At 42.0% G+C, this 20,197-nt stretch overlaps 1 protein-coding gene and 1 pseudogene across 5 annotated transcripts in view; both read left to right on the top strand.

Moving 5' to 3' along the window:
• The window catches only part of ATRN (attractin), a 175,850-nt gene that overhangs the window by 122,110 nt on the left and 33,543 nt on the right, over window positions 1-20,197 (top strand). The gene's annotated exons all lie outside the window — the stretch shown is intronic.
• Window positions 10,519-10,886, top strand: LOC309972688 (membrane protein BRI3-like; annotated as a pseudogene). Its single transcript has one exon. The product of its transcript is annotated as a membrane protein BRI3-like (transcript).

The raw sequence follows: 20,197 nt of genomic DNA, 5'->3' as shown, positions 1-20,197 counted from the left end.
CTTAAAAGCTTTTGTACAGCAAAGGAAACCATAAACAAGACGAAAAGACAACCCTCAGAATGGGAGAAAATATTTGCAAACGAATCAACGGACAAAGGATTAATGTCCAAAATATATAAACAGCTCATGCAGCTCAATATTAAAAAAACAATCAACCCAATCCAAAAATGGGCAGAAGACCTAAATAGACATTTCTCCAAAGAAGACATACAGATGGCCAAGAAGCACATGAAAAGCTGCTCAGCATCACTAATTATTAGAGAAATGCAAATCAAAACTACCATGAGGTATCACCTCACACCAGTTAGAATGGGCATCATCCGAAAATCTACAAACAACAAATGCTGGAGAGGGTGTGCAGAAAAGGGAACCTCCTCTTGCACTGTTGGTGGGAATGTAAACTGATACAGCCACTATGGAGAACAGTATGGAGGTTCCTTAAAAAACTAAAAATAGAATTACCATATGATCCAGCAATCCCACTACTGGGCATATACCCAGAGAAAACCACAATTCAAAAAGACACATGCACCCCAATGTTCATTGCAGCACTATTTACAATAGCCAGGTCATGGAAGCAACCTAAATGCCCATTGACAGATGACTGGATAAAGAAGTTGTGTTACATATATACAATGGAATATTACTCAGCCATTAAAAAAATGAAATTGGGTCATTTGTAGAGACGTGGATGGATCTAGAGACTGTCATACAGAGCTAAGTTAGTCAGAAAGAGAAAAACAAATATCGTATATTAATGCATATATGTGGAACCTAGAAAAATGGTACAGATGAACCGGTTTGCAGGGCAGAAATTGAGACACAGATGTAGAGAACAAACGTAAGGACACCAAGGGGGGAAAGCCGCGGGGTGGGGGGGTGATGAATTGGGCAATTGGGATTGACATGTATACACTGATGTGTATAAAATTGATGACTAATAAGAGCCTGCTGTATAAAAAAATAAAGTTTTTTGTAAAAAGCAAGGTTCTTTTTAGACAATGACAAGCTGATTCTAATATTTATATAAAAAGCAAAGATTCTAGATTAGCTATAACAGTTTTGAAAAGAGGAATAAAGTGGGAAGAATTGCTATATGAAATATTAATAATACTTCCTATTTAGCTATGGTAATCAAGACATTGTGGTTATTGTTGGAGAGATAGACACATAGATCAATGGAACAGAATAAAGAACCCAGAAATAGAACCACATAAAAACATCCAACTGTTTTTTGACAGAGATGCAGTCAATTCAGTGGAAGAAGGATAGCCTTTTCAACAAATAATGCTATAACAATTGGACAACCATAGGCAAGTAAATGAACTTTGACCTAAACCTCACATCCTACACAAAAATTAATTCAATGTGGATCACAGGTTTAAATGTAAAATGCAAAACTAAAACTTTTAGGAAAAAAATAGGAGAAAATCTTCATATCCTCAAGCTAGGCAGAAGATTTTCAGATTTGACAACAAAAATATGACCTATGGAAAAAAATTAATAAATTACCCACATCAAAATCAAAAGCTTGGGGCATCCCTGGTGGCGCAGTGGTTGAGAGTCCGCCTGCCGATGCAGGGGACGCGGGTTCGTGCCCCGGTCTGGGAAGGTCCCACATGCTGCGGAGCAGCTAGGCCCGTGAGCCATGGCCGCTGAGCCTGCGCGTCCGGAGCCTGTGCTCCGCAACGGGAGAGGCCACAATGGTGAGAGGCCCACGTACTGCAAAAAAAAAAAAAAAAGCTTTTGCTCTGTGAAAGACACTGGTAAGAGGATGAAAAAAAACAAGCTATAAGGCTTCCCTGGTGATGCATTGGTTAAGAATCTGCCTGCTAATGCAGGGGACACAGGTTCGAGCCCTGGTCCAGGAAGATCCCGCATGCCGCGGAGCAGCTAAGCCCATGCACCACAACTACTGAACCTGCGCTCTAGAGCCTGTGAGCCACAACTACTGAGCCCACGTGTCACAGCTACTGAAGCCTGCGTGCCTAGAGCCCGTGCTCCACAACAAGAGAAGCCACCACAATGAGAAGCCCGCACACCGCAAGAGTAGCTCCTGCTCGCTGGAACTAGAGAAAGCCCGCGTGCAGCAGCAGAGACCCAGTGCAGCCGTAAATTAGTTAATTAATTAATTAATTTTAAAAAAAGAAAAAAACAAGATAAGCTATATACTGGGAGAAAATATTTGGAAAAATATTTCTGACAGAGGACTTGCATCTAGAATATAAAAAGAATTCTCAAAACTCAACATTAAAAAAATAAACAATCCAATTAGAAAATGGACAAAGGATATGAAGAGACATTTTATCGAAGAGGATATAAGTATGGCAGATAACCACATGAAAGATGTTCAGTATTAAAAGCCATTAAAAAAAATGAAAACCACAATGAGAACATTGTATTCACAAGGTTTCATTGAGTTGGTCAATTTTTTAAACTGGTGAAAAATTGGAAATAACCTAAAATAAACTATTGTAAACATCTTCATTAAAAAAAAAACAAAACCCACAATCAGAGGGAATTCCTTGGTGGTCCAGTGGGTAGGACTCCACCCTTCCACTGCCGAGGGCCCCGGTTCAATCCCTGGTCAGGGAACTGAGATCCCACAAGCCACGAGGCATAGCCAAAAAAAAACCACCCCACAGTGAGAATGAGATATCACTACACACCTATCAAATGGCTAAAATTTAAAATAGTGATAACACCAAATGCTAGAGAGAATGCAGAGAAATTGGATCATGCATGCATTGCTGATAAGATGGCACAGCCAGTCTGGAAAATAGTTTGGCACTTACTATACTTAACGCAGCAATTGTATTCCTGGGCATTTATCCCAGAGAAATGAAAACTGATGTTCATACAAACACCTGTATACCAATGTTTATAGCACCTGTACAGCAGCAATATTTAGCTTCATTCATAATAGCCCCAACTGGAAACAACCCAAGTATTTCTCAACAGGTGAATGGTTAAACACACTGTGCTACATACATATCATGGAGTAATGCTCAGCAATAAGAAGAAACAAACTATTGATACAACTTGGATGCATCTGAGGAAGTTTTGCTGAGTGGAAAAAAAATCTTAGAAATGTACATGCTGCACGATTCCATTTATGTAACATTTGAAAATAAAAATTTTAGACCAAAAATAGATACAGACCTACTGAAGCTTCAACTTTCTCTGACTTCTTCTTGACCCTCTTTTCAAAGGGTTCATTAGATTAGGTCAGACTCACCCACTCTCAAGGGGAGGGGATTATACAGGATATGCACATCAATATAGTAGGAATCTTAGGAGCCATATTAGAATTTTCTCTGCCACTGGCTATATTTGGAGTGGGGCTAGCAGGGTTAGGTTGTTTCTCTAACCCCAGGGAATTTGAGCTCTAGGCTCTAGTCAGTACAATTTCAATTTGATAATGTCTGCTAACACTGCCAAGTTACAGATCACATACAATTGTAAAATATTTTATTTGGGTTCTAGTAAATATAATTTACTGACTTGTTTTAAGTTCAGGTTGTTTTCATACTGACATACCTTATTATATTCCAAATCCGATTGAACTTCAAGCTTTGTTTCTTATAGTTGAAAACTGATTAATATTTTTAAGATTCTTAGTGAAAACCTTGACTTATATTGCTGGTGTTTTTCCCATTTGGAAAGAGGGCTCTGTGCGTATAAACAGGCTTTTGTGCTGGAGATAGCGTTGCTGTTGCCAATTCTGACTTCCAGTTTTTTTTTTTCCTCCCATTGCCCTGTTGCTCCCCACCCTCTGAAAGTCACTGAAATGGGCATTTCCTTCTGGAGGGATCTCTTCCCCACACTTACTTTTTTAAATACTTTTTTCAAGTTTAAGACTCAAAGAGATGATTTTCTACCTGATTTTTTGGTCCTCTTTACCTGGACTGGATCACTCACTTGAATAAGATCCACTTATGAAAGCTGCATTCAGGAGCACTTTCGAAAATAAATGATAGCATGCTCACCATTTAGTTTGCCAGGCTTCCCTTGAAAAAACAGGTAAGTTCTGTTGAAAATATGTCATTTTGCTCATTGTTACAAATAGCTGCAGTATTCACGAACAATGTGACTGGACCCTTGGCATCATGTATTCTTGGTGTCTTCTCAAAAGAACCTGATCAATGCTGGTTCTCTCTATACTTGGGACTGTATCTGGGTGTGTGCTGTGTGGCAGGCTGAGCTTGCATCTTCCTGGGCAGATGTGGGTATGTTCTCAACAGAGGGGGCTGTACCTTTCTGTATTGCTTTATATTCCTCAGAGCCTTAGTCTTTCTAGGTGTAGTTAGCTTTTAAATACACACTTAGAGACCATATAGATTTAGTTAAAATGTAGAGACTTATTTAAGGAAGAGAATAGGAAAATGTCTAAATGGTTCAATGTAGGTCATGCAGTTAAATTTCAGTACGGCTTTCAATGCAGACAAAAGCCTTTTTTGTCTTTGATTCTCATTTTTTAAAGCAAAATAACTGAGGCAATTTAATTCTCTACTCAGAAATTCATGTAAATATTAGTGTTTTAAAAATGGTAATGGTAAACTCAAGTTCTTTCACTCTGAACTGACCCCAGGATTCTTTTCCATAATTAGGAACAGATCAAAACCTACAACTGCTAACTGAGGGAGTTTGCAACTAACTATAAAAATCTTTGTAGATTCAGTTTAAAATTGTAAAAAACCACCCAGACTGAAAAGGCCTGTGTGTCAGAGGGTGGTGGGTGTGTTGGGTCAGTTGTGCCTGGTTTCTGGTTGGTTGCTCTTGTGGGTGAGTGCCCCTTGCTCAGCCTCTGCTTTCAAAACGTGATTCTAGATGTTCCCCCGAGTCAGCAGGACTCACCTGGCTTCAGCCATGGTTATAGTTTGGGAGGGTAGGTATTCAAAATAGAGAATGCACAGGTAGACATTGTGTGTGAGGTGGGAAGATGGGTGGTGGCGCTGGGATTCTGGCTTGTTACAAGCTCTGCAACAGAGGTGGTTATTGTAATGTAGAGCTAATATTAAAGTCCTCTCCATGCTGGGTGTTTCATTTGCTCGTTTATGTGAGAGGCTAGTGTTCACAAGTAAAGGCAACACAGAATTTATATTGAGAACTGGGCATTCATTTAGATGTCAGAGTTATGTTTATGGATGCTAATAGGATTGCATTACTAAGCAAAGGATGTATGAAACTTTTGTTTGTTTTCACTCAGATGTACTTTTTCTAGTAACAGCTTTATTGAGATATAAGTCACATACCATACAATTCACCCATTTAAAGTGTACAATTCAGTGGTTTTTAATATATTCACAGAATATTTTAGAATGTTTTCATCACCCCCAAAATAAACCCCATATCCAGATGCAGTCCCTTCTCATTTCTTCCTTCCTCTAGCCCCTGGCAACCACCAGTCTACTTTCTTTCTCTATGGATTTGCCTATTTGGGGCATTTTATATAAATTGAATCATGTAATAGGTGGTCCTTTGTGACTGGCTTCTTTGACTTAGCATAGTGTTTTCAAGGTGCAACCATATGTAGTATGTTTCAGTACTTCATTCCTTTTTAAGACTGAATAATAGTCTATTGTATGGATAAACCACATTTTGTTTATCCATTCATCTGTTAATGGATACTTGGGTTGTTTTCACTCTTTAGCTGTTCTGAATAGTCAGATATACTTCTAAAGTTTATATTTATTTTATGATAGTAATGTATACACATAGCTTCTGGTATTAGATGTCTGTACCTTAAGGATTTAAAAAATTATAAAGCCACGAAATACATTTAGAGCTAAACTTAAAGTATAAATCTGGACTTCCCTGGCAGTCCAGGGGTTAAGACTCTACGCTCCCAACACAGGGGGTGCAGGTTCGATCCCTGGTCGGGGAACTAAGATCCTGCATGCCTCACGGTGCAGCCAAAAAAAAATAACTAAAATAAAGTATAAATCTCTCTTAGTTTCAGATGGCATTTAAATTTCCTGTACAACCTCATGGTTTTCATCATGATCATTATTTATTATTCCATCTTCTGAAAAGTCTCCTCTCTTCTACTTTTCAGCTGTGGCTTTGATGTTTCTTCTCAGTTCAGTGCCATTGTTCCCTTGGGTTTCCTCTGGGCCCTTTTCCCTGGATAGTCCCATCCACACCATCTATGAACCCCACCTATGGCTGGGATGGGCAAATCTTTCTCTAGTAGAACTCTCTCCTGTGATCTCCATAGCTAGGACCCACTAGACTTCCTTTAACATTCACTCACTTAGCTGACTTTCTGACACAGAGAGGCAGCCATGAGGGGACAGCAGGAGCCATGCCAGATACTGGGAGGTGCCCCCGTGCTCGTGGACACCCTGGGAGGAGAAGGGAGTGCCCTGTGGTGCCTGAGTCTGCACGAGCTGGGGCAACACCAGAGCTGAGCCCTAAGAAACATGAGTTCAGTGTTCTGGGTGGGGAAGGGGCATGTCCAGTCACTTTCCAGAACTACTAGGAGTTTAGCTGAGCTGAAGTGCCTGTTCTGTGAGTAAGGAGCTGGAGAGCAGGGCAGACCAAAGCTGTCATGAAGAGACTGGGGCTTCAGCTGAGGAATTTACACTGTAGCCTGAAAACCACTGGGAGTTATTGAAATGCTTTAAGCCAAGAAGTGACCAAGATCAGTGTTTTAGAAAGATGCCTCTGGCAGCAGTTACGAAAATGGATTGGAAGGACCAGGGCTGGGTTGGGGAGTCTTATTTTGAAACCCAGGGGAGAGGTCCCTCTGATGACCCTTCGACATATCCCATAGCAGCTTCTTTTCCTCGTCTGTGCCTCTGCAGTCATAGACGTGTCTGGTTTTTCACTCTACAAACATTTCCTTAAGGGCAAGAGCTTTTTTATATTTCTGTGTCCTCTGTGTCATAGCATAGTGTTAATCAACTGTAGACACTCCATAAATGTGCACTAGATGAACGCATAGTTGTAGATGAGAGCTTTATTCTCGGTATCAGAACTTTGGGTTTTTTGGCAACTTTTGTAACATTTATATAGGTAATGGCAGCTTTTTTCTGATATTGTCAGCATGATTGTTGACCAGTGCTGAAGAGCCAGCAGGGGTTAGAGACCAAGAATTTATTGTCCCAGTCTACATAGTGTGGTGTTAGAAGATTGAATTGTTCTAGGTTGGAATCTTGTCAAACTCTCAAAAGAGTTGAGAAGTAGAAGAAAAGGGAAGGATGAGGACACAAACATCCCTAATTTTACAAAGAGGGTAGTTAAGGAATACTGGCTATATTGAAATACTTAAGAATGAAATGATAGGAAGTCTGGGATTTGCTTCAAAATAATATGATCACGGGGAAATGGGTAGAGTATGGATGGATAAAATAAGATTGGCCATGAGCTGTAATTATTAAAGCTGGGTGATAAACACATGGGGTTCATTATACTGTTCTCTCTACTTGTTAAAAAGTTTAATATTTTCCACAATAAAAAAAATTTTTTAGGGATAATACAGATGATTGAACAAGAAATAAAGGTCCAAATATATTATTTAACCTCCCAAAACTAGCTGCAAGAATATGCCTCAGCTGGGCCTGCAGCCTAGGCCAGCTGGGACATATCTCAGAACTGACATTCTGTTCTCCTTTGCAGGAAGCACACAGCACTGTAGTAGAGTTTTACCAGTTATTAGCCCCTGTCGGGCAGTTTTAGAACAATCAGAGGGCAGGAGAAAAACCTCCTCTCCCTCAGCCCAGCATGCTTCACCCTGGTGAAAATGGCAAAGGGAGCTTCCCTGAAAACTACTGACTTCTCCTCCCCACCTCACAAGCAAGGGTGCATCAGAGGCCTGAGGGCTTCTCCCCATGGGCCTGTGAGGTTTGGGAAGCTGCTTTCCAGTGGGCATAGCTATATTGTCTTCTGCTCCTACAGCCCTTTGTGGGTGCAAGGCACATCCTCTCCCTGAATCCAAGGGTATTATATCCAGTTCCTGTCTGTTTTGGCATCTTTCCATCACCATCACCCTCAGGATAACAACATAGAAATTATAAATTATAACAGAGGCAGTAAAAATAGTGATATAATTCTACTGGGGGATTGGGGGGTGGGGGGGTGATGGCCTAAATCACCTTCTAATCTAGTAGGAAGTTAGTAAGTGATGTCTAAAATAACTAGATCAAGAAGTAACAAAAAACAAAATGAAACAAAACAAAAGCCAACTTATTAGTGATAAAAAGGTAACCCCCCAGAAGAACTGAACAGAAATCTAATTAAAGGTGAGGGCCTCTGGAGAGAAGCCTTAAGAAGAAGAAGGGAGACTTCCCTGTTGGTACAGTAGTTAAGAATCTGCCTGCCACTGCAGGGGACACGGGTTTGAGCCCTGGTCCGGGAAGATCCCACATGCTGTGGAGCAGCTAAGCTCGTGCTCCATGACTACTGATCCTGCACTCTAGAGCCCATGAGCCACACTACTGAGCCCACATGCCACAACTATTGAAGCCCGCGCGCCTAGAGCCCATGCCCCGCAATAAGAGAAGCCACCGTAATGAGAAGCTCGCGCACTGCAACAAAGAGTAGCCCTTACTCACCACAACTAGAGAAAGCCTGTGCGCAGCAACGAAGACCCAACGCAGCCATAAATAAATTAATTAAAAAGAAAAAGAGGGGCTTCCCTGCTGTTGCAGTGATTGGGAGTCCGCCTGCCGATGCAGGGGACACGGGTTCGTGCTCCGGTCCGGGAGGATCCCACATGCTGCGGAGCGGCTGGGCCCGTGAGCCATGGCTGCTGGGCCTGCGCATCCGGAGCCTGTGCTCCACAACGGGAGAGGCCACAACAGTGAGAGGCCTGCGTACCGCAAAAAAAAAAAGAAAGAAAAAGAGGAGGGGGTGGGGAGGAATCATTGATTGTTGATATTTCAGCCAGGTATATGTAGTTCTTAATGGTTTTTAAATTATTGATGAACATGATAGAATGAAATAGGGATTCTGGAGAGTGGTGAAAATGAATGGCTGGAAGGAAATTTGAGGAAGAGAGCCCAGAGGTTGACAGTGGACAGATGGTGAGTGTTAGCTTACATGTCAGGAATGAGCGGGTTGGTAGTGTTACCCAGTCTTGAGGCTCTGACCAGAGCCTGGGTATATAGTTTCTGTGCCTGCACAAACCAGCATTAGGTGGGTGGTGTGTGAGGCTAGGTGATGGTCACTGGGATCCAGTCCAGGGCCTATGGTCTCAACATAGAGTTCCATATAGAACTTAGGTTTAGAAAAAAAAAAAAAAGAAAGTGGTTTTGTGTCACGGCAAAACTCACGGCAGTAGCAGCACTAGACTCAAGTTAGGATATGCTCAGCCAGTAGTCATAAAATCTTCCATCCTTGGCACAGCTGAGGCCTAGACTGGAAAGCTGTTTGTAAACAGGCCTAAGTTCTTATGGGAGGAATCAGTCCTCTCCTGGCCTTGCAGTGTTCAGAGTTACGTGGCAAGATTGGCAAGGAGCCAGGAGCCAGAGGGCAGCCATGACCACTTATAAGCCCTCTCTGGTCCTAATGTCAGGTCTTCGGCATCTGCAGAGCCTGGCCTCTTGGGGAGAGTTGAGGAGCAGATGGGCCATAGTCGGGAAGGGCTCCCTGGCCAGGTGGAGCTGAGCCCTGGTGGAGCTGCTGGCCTCAGGCGGCCAAGGGAGCAGCCCACAGAGGTTCTGCCATGTGCATATAGACCTTGGGTTTTCTTAAAGCCTGACGAGTGCTGCCTTGAAGCTAGAAAACTTCACCTCACGGGGCAGCCAGCTATCCTTTCCCATCCTCTCCCTGACTTAAATGCTTGTAACAGTGAAGATAGTTCTTGGTGGAGAAGATAAAGGCAAATTAGAGGTTCTCCTTTTTCAAACCTTCTATATTAAACAGTGATCTTTCCCTATTCATTCATTCATTCATTTGTAACTGCTTTGTGGATTGTACGTATAGATGCAAAACACCAGTGTTAAAAAAATTGTTTTGTGGCAGTTGAGCATGATAAGTGTCATATTCACTTATTTTTACAGTAAGCTTGGGCTCAGCCTATACCCAACATAGTTGATGAAATTCATTCTCAGCCTGTATCCACAGAGCCCCGTCCCCTTCCCTCAGAGACATGCAGAAATCTCTGAGTCCAGAGATTTTCATTCACTGACTGCTACTCCTGGTGCCCTGGCCCATGGCCATGAGGTTTGAAGGCAGCTGTCCTCACTCCCATATGTGACAGGCTTGGGTGCAGAATAATCGCTGGTGCTTCAGAGCCTCACCAAGGCCTACCGTGCAGTTACTCCTTATTTCTCTGTACTTTCAAAACTCTAAAACATCCTCTCCATTTCCTTCATTTCCTTCCATTTCCTGGTTTTGAGGTTTGGGCCAGGCCATCTTCCTCTACCCCCACTTCCTCACCCCACACCCACCCCTGGGGAAGATCCGCTGCCGGGCGTCTGGGAGTCCCCGTGAGTCCGAGCTGGAGCCGAGTCCGAAAGGGAGCGGGGGCGCTAGCGGGAACCAGGCTGGGCGCAGTGGGCGCCGCCCGCCATGAACCACAAGCCCCTGCTGCAGGAGCAGCCTCCCGCCTACAACCTGTAGGGTGGCCAGGGCTACTTTGTGCATAGCCCACACCACTACGGCGCCCTCCCAGCCACCGCCCTACCCCTACCTCCTCACAGGGCTACCCATCCACCACCCCAGGGTCTGCAACATCCACAGTCGGAATGTCACCCGGCACCCTGCCACTTCCATCGTTGTCGTTGGAGGCTGCCCTGTCTGCAGGCTCGGGGTTCTGGAGGACTCCTTCACCTTCCTGGGCATCTTCTTGTCCATCGTTTTGATCCCCTTTGGGTTCATCTGCTGTTTTGCCTTGAGGAAGCAAAGATGCCCCATCTGTGGAGCAAACTTTATTTAAAGGAAACAACACACCTGGCTTTCCCACACCCAGTTATATTTTCCTAATTACACCCACCCCAGTGCCCAGGACGTAAGGCAAGGCTTCCCATCCTGTGTAAGGTAGCAAGAACCAAACAGGGAACCAGAAGAATTCCAGGGCCACCTTTTCATCGAATGGTACTGAGTGATCATTTGTCACCGTCAGTCGGAGTTTCACAGTAGCAGAGGGGTGTTCTCCACTGGGAGGGTAGAAAAGAAATGTTGGCAGAAATACTCCAAGACAGGGATTTGATTTGAAAAGAGCTTGTAACTACTGCTCTTGCTCTGTAAAATTGTATAGCTAATATAAACTCCAGACATTTTCTGAAGGAAGAAAAAAGAACCTTTGCTTCTCTTTGAAACCTTGTAACTTTGGAGACTTACATGAGAAACATTCAACAAAAGAAAAACACTTTTAGAGTAATGTGAGTCTTGGGGACCAGCCACACTGGCAGCAAGTTTATATAGGTTCTTTTTTAATACATTTATTTATTTATTTATATCTTATTTTTTGGCTGCGTTGAGTCTTCATTGCTGCACACGGGCCTTCTCTAGCAGCGGCGAGCGGGAGCTTCTCATTGCGGTGGCTTCTCATTGCAGAGCATGGGCTCTAGGCTTCAGTAGTTGTGGAACACGGGCTCAGTAGTTGTGGCTCATGGGCTCTAGAGCGCAGGCTCAGTAATTGTGGCTCATGGGCTTAGCTGCTCCGCGACACATGGGATCTTCCTGGACCAGAGCTTGAACCCGTGTCCCCTGCATTGGCAGGCAGATTCTTAACCACTGCGACACCAGGGAAGCCCTATATAGGTTCTTTATGATTTTAACTTGGACGTGAATGTGGTGTGGCTCTACTTTAGCAAGAAGTCAGGCTAATGGTTGGGATCCCATATGCCCTTAGGAGTGTTATGTGGCACAGGGCACACAGACACCGGATGGGTCTCCAGAAGGTGCAATTAGCATCCAAATTTTTGGCACCCTACAGTCAGTATAAAATCACCTCGTGGATTTCGTTAAAACACTGAAGACATACTAATGTTTTGTTTTTAATTTTTATTTTTTTTACATCTTTATTGGAGTATAATTGCTTTACAATGGTGTGCTAGTTTCTGCTTTATAACAAAGTGAATCAGTTAAACATATACATATGTTCCCACATCTCTTCCCTCTTGCATCTCCCTCCCTCCCACCCTCCCTATCCCACCCCTCTAGGTGGTCACAGTGCACTGAGCTGATCTCCCTGTGCTATGCTGCTGCTTCCCACTAGCTGTCTATTTTACGTTTGGTAGTGTATATATGTCCATGCCACTCTCTCACTTTGTCACAGCTTACCCTTCCCCCTCCCCATATCCTCAAGTCCATTCTCTAGTTGGTCTGTGTCTTTATTCCTGTCTTACCCCTAGGTTCTTCATGACATTTTTTTTTCTTAGATTCCATACATATGTGTTAGCATACGGTATTTGTCTTTCTCTTTCTGACTTACTTCACTCTGTATGACAGACTCTAGGTCCATCCACCTCACTACAAATAACTCAATTTCGTTTCTTTTTATGGCTGAGTAATATAACATTGTATATATGTGCCACATCTTTTTTATCCATTCATCTGATGATGGACACTTAGGTTGTTTCCATCTCCTGGCTATTGTAAATAGAGGTGCAATGAATATTTTGGTACAGGACTCTTTTTGAATTATGGTTTTCTCAGGGTATATGCCCAGTAGTGGGATTGCTGGGTCATATGGTAGTTCTATTTGTAGTTTTTTAAGAAACATCCATACTGTTCTCCACAGTGGCTGTATCAATTTACATTCCCACCAACAGTGCAAGAGGGTTCCCTTTTCTCCACACCCTCTCCAGCATTTACTGTTTCTAGATATTTTGATGATGGCCATTCTGACTGGTGTGAGATGATATCTCATTGTATGTTTGATTTGCATTTCTCTAGTGATTAATGATGTTGAGCATTCTTTCATGTGTTTGTTGGCAGTCTGTATATCTTCTTTGGAGAAATGTCGATTAATGTCTTCTGCCCATTTTTGGATTGGGTTGTTTGTTTTTTTTGTTATTGAGCTGCATGAGCTGCTTGTAAGTTTCGGAGATTAATCCTTTGTCAGTTGCTTCATTCGCAAACATTTTCTTCCATTCTGAGGGTTGTCTTTTGGTCTTGTTGATGGTTTCCTTTGCTGTGCAAAAGCTCTGAAGTTTCATTAGGTCCCATTTGTTTATTTTTGTTTTTATTTCCATTTCTCTGGGAGGTGGGTCAAAAAGGATCTTGCTGTGATTTATGTCATAGAGTGTTCTGCCTATATTTTCCTCTAAGAGTTTGATAGTTTCTGGCCTTACATTTAGGTCTTTAATCCATTTTGAGCTTATTTTTGTGTATGGTGTGAGGGAGTGATCTAATCTCATACTTTTACATGTACCTATCCAGTTTTCCCAGCACCACTTATTGAAGAGGCTGTCCTTTCTCCACTGTACATTCCTGCCTCCTTTATCAAAGATAAGGTGACCATATGTGCGTGGGTTTATCTCTGGGCTTTCTGTCCTGTTCCATTGATCTGTATTTCTGTTTTTGTGCCAGTACCATACTCTCTTGATTACTGTAGCTTTGTAGTATACTCTGAAGCCAGGGAGCCTGATTCCTCCAGCTCCGTTTTTTGTTCTCAAGATTGCTTTGGCTATTCGGGGTCTTTTGTGTTTCCATACAGATTGTGAAATTTTTTGTTCTAGTTCTGTGAAAAATGCCACTGGTAGTTCGAAAGGGATTGCATTGAATCTGTAGACTGCTTTGGGTAGTAGAGTCATTTTCACAATGTTGATTCTTCCAATCCAAGAACATGGTATATTTCTCCATCTATTTGTATCATCTTTAATTTCTTTCATCAGTGTCTTATAATTTTCTGCATACAGGTCTTTTGTCTCCTTAGGTAGGTTTATTCCTAGATATTTTATTCTTTTTGTTGCAATGGTAAATGGTAGTGTTTTCTTGATTTCACTTTCAGATTTTTCATCATTACTATATAGGAATGCCAGAGATTTCTGTGCATTAATTTTGTATCCTGCTACTTTACCAAATTCATTGATTAGCTCTAGTAGTTTTCTAGTGGCATCTTTAGGATTCTCTGTGTATAGTATCATGTTATCTGCAGACAGTGACAGGTTTACTTCTTCTTTTCCGATTTGGATTCCTTTTATTTCCTTTTCTTCTCTGATTGCTGTGGCTAAAATTTCCAAAACTATGTTGAATAAGAGTGGTGAGAGTGGACAGCCTTGTCTTGTTCCTGATCTTAGTGGAAATGCTTTCAGTTTTTCACCATTGAGGACAATGTTGGCTGTGGGTTTGTCATATATGGCCTTTATTATATTGAGGAAAGTTCCTCTATGCCTACTTTCTGCAGGGTTTTTTATCATAAATGGGTGTTGAATTTTGTCGAAAGTGTTCTCTGCATCTATTGAGGTGATCATATGGTTTTTCTCCTTCAATTTGTTGATATGGTGTTGATTGATTTGCGTATATTGAAGAATGCTTGCATTCCTGGAATAAACCCCACTTGATCATGGTGTATGATCCTTTTAATGGGCTGTTGGATTCTGTTTGCTAATATTTTGTTGAGGATTTTTGCATCTATGTTCATCAGTGATATTGGCCTATAGTTTTCTTTCTTTGTGACATCCTTGTCTGGTTTTGGTATCAAGGTGATGGTGGCCTTGTAGACTGAGTTTGGGAGTGTTCCTCCCTCTGCTATATTTTGGAAGAGTTTGAGAAGGATAGGTGTTAGCTCTTCTCTAAATGTTTGATAGAATTCGCCTGTGAAGCCATCTGGTCCTGGGCTTTTGTTTGTTGGAAGATTTTTAATCACAGTTTCAATTCCAGTGCTTGTGATTGGTCTGTTCATATTTTCTATTTCTTCCTAATTCAGTCTTGGCAGGTTGTGCATTTCTAAGAATTTGTCCATTTCTTCCAGGTTGTCCATTTTGTTGGCATAGAGTTGCTTGTAGTAATCTCTCATGATCTTTTTTTATTTCTGCAGTGTCAGTTGTTACTTCTCCTTTTTCATTTCTAATTCTATTGATTTGAGTCTTCTCCCTTTTTTTCTTGATGAGTCTCGCTAATGGTTTATCAATTTTGTTTATCTTCTCAAAGAACCAGCTTTTAGTTTTATTGATCTTTGCTATCATTTCCTTCATTTCTTCTTCATTTATTTCTGATCTGATCTTTATGATTTCTTTCCTTCTGCTAACTTTGGGGGGTTTTTCTTCTTCTTTCTCTAATTGCTTTAGGTGCAAGTTTAGTTTGTTTATTAGAGATGTTTCCTGTTTCTTAAGGTAGGATTGTATTGCTATAAACTTCCCTCTTAGAACTGCTTTTGCTGCATCCCATAGGTTTTGGGTCGTCATGTCTCCATTGTCATTTGTTTCTAGGTATTTTTTTATTTCCTCTTTGATTTCTTCAGTGATCACTTTGTTATTAAGTAGTGTATTGTTTAGCCTCCACATGTTTGTATTTTTTACAGATCTTTTCCTGTAATTGGTATCTAGTCTCATAGCGTTGTAGTCGGAAAAGATACTTGATACAATTTCAATTTTCTTAAATTTACCACGGCTTGACTTGTGACCCAAGATATGATCTATCCTGGAGAATGTTCCATGAGCACTTGAGAAGAAAGTGTATTCTGTTGTTTTTGGATGGAATGCCCTATAAATATCAATTAAGTCCACCTTGTTTAATGTATCATTTAAAACTTATGTTTCCTTATTTATTTTCATTTTGGATGATCTGTCCATTGGTGAAAGTGGGGTGTTAAAGTCCCCTACTATGAATGTATTACTGTCGATTTCCCCTTTTATGGCTGTTAGTATTTGCCTTATGTATTGAGGTGCTCCTGTGTTGGGTGCATAAATATTTACAATTGTTATATCTTCTCCTTGGATCGATCCCTTGATCATTATGTAGTGGCCTTCTTTGTCTCTTGTAATAGTCTTTATTTTAAAGTCTATTTTCTCTGATATGAGAACTGCTACTCCAGCTTTCTTTTGGTTTCCATTTGCATGGAATATCTTTTTCCATGCCCTCACTTTCAGTCTGTATGTGTCTCTAGGTCTGAAGTGGGTCTCTTGTAGACAGCATATATATGGGTCTTGTTTTTGTATCCATTCAGCCAGTCTGTGTCTTTTGGTGGGAGCATTTAATCCATTTACATTTAAGGTAATTATTGATATGTATGTTCCTATTCCCATTTTCTTAATTATTTTGGGTTTGTTATTGTAGGTCTTTCCCTTCTCTTGTGTTTCTTGCCTAGAGAAGATCCTTTAGCATTTGTTGTAAAGCTGGTTTGGTGGTGCTGAACTGTCTCAGCTTTTGCTTGTCTGTAAAGGTTTTAATTTCTCCATCAAATCTGAATGAGATCCTTGCTGGGTAGAGTAATCTTGGTTGTAGGTTTTTCTCCTTCATCTCTTTGAATATGTCCTGATAGTCCCTTCTGGCTTGCAGAGTTTCTGCTGAAAGATCAGCTGTTAACCTTATGGGGATTCCCTTGTGTGTTATTTGTTGTTTTTCCCTTGCTGCTTTTAATATGTTTTCTTTGTATTTAATTTTTGCAAGTTTGATTAGTATGTGTCTTGGCGTGTTTCTCCTTGGATTTATCCTGTATGGGACTCTCTGTGCTTCCTGGACTTGATTAACTTTTTCCTTTCCCATATTAGGGAAGTTTTCAACTATAATCTCTTCAAATATTTTCTCAGTCCCTTTCTTTTTCTCTTCTTCGGGAACCCCTATAATTCGAATGTTGGTGCATTTAATGTTGTCCCAGAGGTCTCTGAGACTGTCCTCAGTTCTTTTCATTCTTTTTTCTTTATTCTGCTCTGCAGTAGTTATTTCCACTATTTTATCTTCCAGGTCACTTATCCGTTCTTCTGCCTCAGTTATTCTGCTATTGATCCCTTCTAGAGTATTTTTAATTTCATTTATTGTGTTGTTCATCATTGCTTGTTTCATCTTTAGTTCTTCTAGGTCCTTGTTAAATGTTTCTTGAATTTTCTCCATTCTATTTCAAGATTTTGGATCATCTTTACTATCATTATTCTAAATTCTTTTTCAGGTAGACTGCCTATTTCCTCTTCATTTGTTAGGTCTGGTGGGTTTTTTTCTTGTTCCTTCATCTGCTGTGTGTTTTTTTGCCTTCTCATTTTGCTTATCTTACTGTGTTTGGGGTCTCCTTTTTGCAGGCTGCAGGTTCGTAGTTCCCGTTGTTTTTGGTGTCTGTCCCCAGTGGCTAAAGTTGGTTCAGTGGGTTGTGTAGGCTTCCTGGTGGAGGTGACTAGTGCCTGTGTTCTGGTGGATGAGGCTGGATCTTGTCTTTCTGGTGGGCAGGTCCACGTCTGGTGGTGTGTTTTGGGGGTGTCTGTGGACTTATTATGATTTTAGGCAGCCTCTCTGCTAATGGGTGGGTTTTTATTCCTGTCTTGCTAGTTGTTTGGCATAGGGTGTCCAGCACTGTAGTTTGCTGCTCCTTGAGTGAAGCTGGGTGTTGGTGTTGAGATGGAGATCTCTGGAAGATTTTCACCGTTTGATATTATGTGGAGCTGGGAGGTCTCTTGTGGACCAGTTCTCCCACCTCAGAGGCACAGCACTGACTCCTGGCTCCAGCACCAAGAGCCTTTTATCCACTCGGCTCAGAATAAAAGGGAGAAAAAGAAGGAAGGAAGGGAGGGAGGGAGGGAGGCGGGGGAGGGAAAAGAAAGAGGATAAAATAAGATAAAATAAAAAAGTTATTAAAATAAAAAATAATTATTAAGAAAAAATTTTTTAAAAAAGAAAAAAACGGACGGATAGACCCCTAGGACAAATGGTGAAAGCAAAGCTATACAAAATCTCCCACAGAAGCATACACATACACACTCACAAAAAGAGGAAAAGGGGAAAACAATAATAAACCTTGCTCTCAAAGTCCACCTCCTCAATTTGGGATGATTCGTTGTCTATTCATGTATTCCACAAATGCAGGGTACATCAAGTTGATTGTGGAGGTTTAATCCGCTGCTTTCTGAGGCTGCTGGGAGAGATTTCCCTTTCTCTTCTTTGTTCGCACAGCTCCGGGGGCTCAGCTTTGGATTTGGCCCCGCCTCTGCGTGTAGGTCCCCGGAGGGCATCTGTTCTTCGCTCAGACACGACGGGATTAAAGGAGCAGCTGATTCGGGGACTCTGGCTCACTCAGGCTGGGGGAGGGAGGGGTGTGGATGCGGGGCGAGCCTGTGTCGGCAGAGGCCGACGGGACGTTGCACCATCCTGAGGCGCGCCGTGCGTTCTCCCGGGGAAGTTGTCCCTGAATCCCGGGACCCTAGCAGTGGCGGGCTGCACAGGCTCCCCGGAAGGGAGGTGTGGATAGTGACCTGTGCTCGCACACAGGCTTCTTGGTGGCGGCAGCCGCGGCCTTAGCGTCTCATACCCGTCTCTGGGGTCCGCACTGTTAGCTGCAGCTCGCACCCGTCTCTGGAGCTCCTTTAAGCAGCGCTCTTAATCCCCTCTCCTCACGCTCTAGGAAACAAAGAGGGAAGAAAAAGTTTCTTGCCTCTTCGGCAGGTTCAGACTTTTTCCCGACTCCCTCCCGGCTAGCCAGTGGTGCACTAACCCCCTGCAGGCTGTGTTCCTGCCGCCAACCCCAGTCCCTCCCTGCGCTCCGACCGAAGCCGGAGCCTCAGCTCCCAGTCCCCGCCCGCCCCAGCCGTGAGCAGACAAGCCTCTTGGGCTAGTGAGTGCCGGTCGGCACCGATCCTCTGTTTGGGAATCTCTCCGCTTTGCCTTGCGCAACCCTGTTGCTGTGCTCTTCTCCTCGGCTCCGCAGCTTCCCCCTCCACCACCCGCAGTCTCTGCCCACGAAGGGGCTTCCTGGTGTGTGAAAACCTTTCCTCCTTCACAACTCCCTCACACTGGTGCAGGTCCCGTCCCTATTCTTTTGTCTCTGTTTATTCTTTTTTCTTTTGCCCTACCCAGGTACGTGGGGAGTTTCTTGCCTTTTGGGAGGTCTGAGGTCTTCTGCCAGCGTTCAGTAGGTGTTCTGTAGGAGTTGTTCCACATGTAGATGTATTTCTGGTGTATCTGTGGGGAGGAAGGTGATCTCCGCGTCTTACTCTTCCGCCATCTTCCCGATTCCTCCCATACTAATGTTTTAAAAGTTTAAAATCTAAACAGAATTGGATGCACTAAAATCTGTTTCCTTCTCCTTCTTTATGTCTTGTAACCTGGATTCTTCTTTCCTCAAGACTGAGTAACCTCGTTTATATAATTGATTTTCCCCAGTTTTATTAAAAACCTTTATGAGAGGACTGTAGCTATATTCTGCAGTTTTCCTTCTCTCAAGGAGCCTTCTTATTTAGGATGATTACTGTAATAAATGAAGGAAAGCAAAGAATATGGTTTCTCCTTGTCTATGATATCAAATCTATGTATCTTTGTATTTCTGATTATAAATGGTGGCTAGAGGGAGGATACAAAAACTTTAGATTCTATGCCCCATAGTATTCTATGGCCTGAAAAGGTAATATTGGACCTTTATTTAAATGTCAAAAAGAAAATAAGAGCATTCAAAAGAAAAGCAGTGGAAGCTTCTCCTCTCTTCTGCCTCTGTTGAGTCTGACTATAAAAGAAGTGCAAAGCACTGGATTGTTACTGTGCTGGGGCCTAGGCTGTAGCACTTTCCTTGTATTGTTGTAGGATGGGAGTTGACAGGAGTAGGTTGGGGGGGGCAGGTAGGGTGGGATTAGGAAAAGAAGACGCTAATCATTTACTTATGTGACTGTTGTCATACTTACTGCCTTCATTTCAATAATTACCATCTTATTCAATAATTGTTTCATTTATAGTACCATTATCTCTCCAAGGAGGGCTGTGGTCCCTTAAAAATAAGCAGAGAACACACCATAACATCTGGCTAGCACCATGTGTGTCATAGGGTAGTAAGGACACAATTATCATACTTACTAATAAATTCTAAGGTGTATATTTTTTCATGCTCTAATCTCTCTGAAATCATGATACATCTTACAGTGATTTTAAAAGCAATGTGTCATAGTGTAACTGGCAGTGTTTTCTTAATAGTACACAAAATAATGCCTGTTTTAGTGGTGTCTTAGATTTGATGAACTACATTAGGAATTTTATAATATTCTTGGTATAAAATTATTTAAGTTCAAATTGGTGTTATATTGTCAGATGATATTCAGTGTAGTGAAGCTTGGGATAAGGTTTTTTTTTAAAAAGGATGTTATCTTGAAGTGAGTACATTAAGTGACAAAGG

This window comes from Leucopleurus acutus, assembly GCF_964270905.1.
Source record: "Leucopleurus acutus genome assembly, chromosome: 16".
In the NCBI taxonomy this organism is placed as follows: domain Eukaryota; kingdom Metazoa; phylum Chordata; class Mammalia; order Artiodactyla; family Delphinidae; genus Leucopleurus; species Leucopleurus acutus.
The sequence above is the reverse complement of the archived record's forward strand: the minus strand, read 5'-3'. Positions and strand labels throughout refer to the sequence as shown.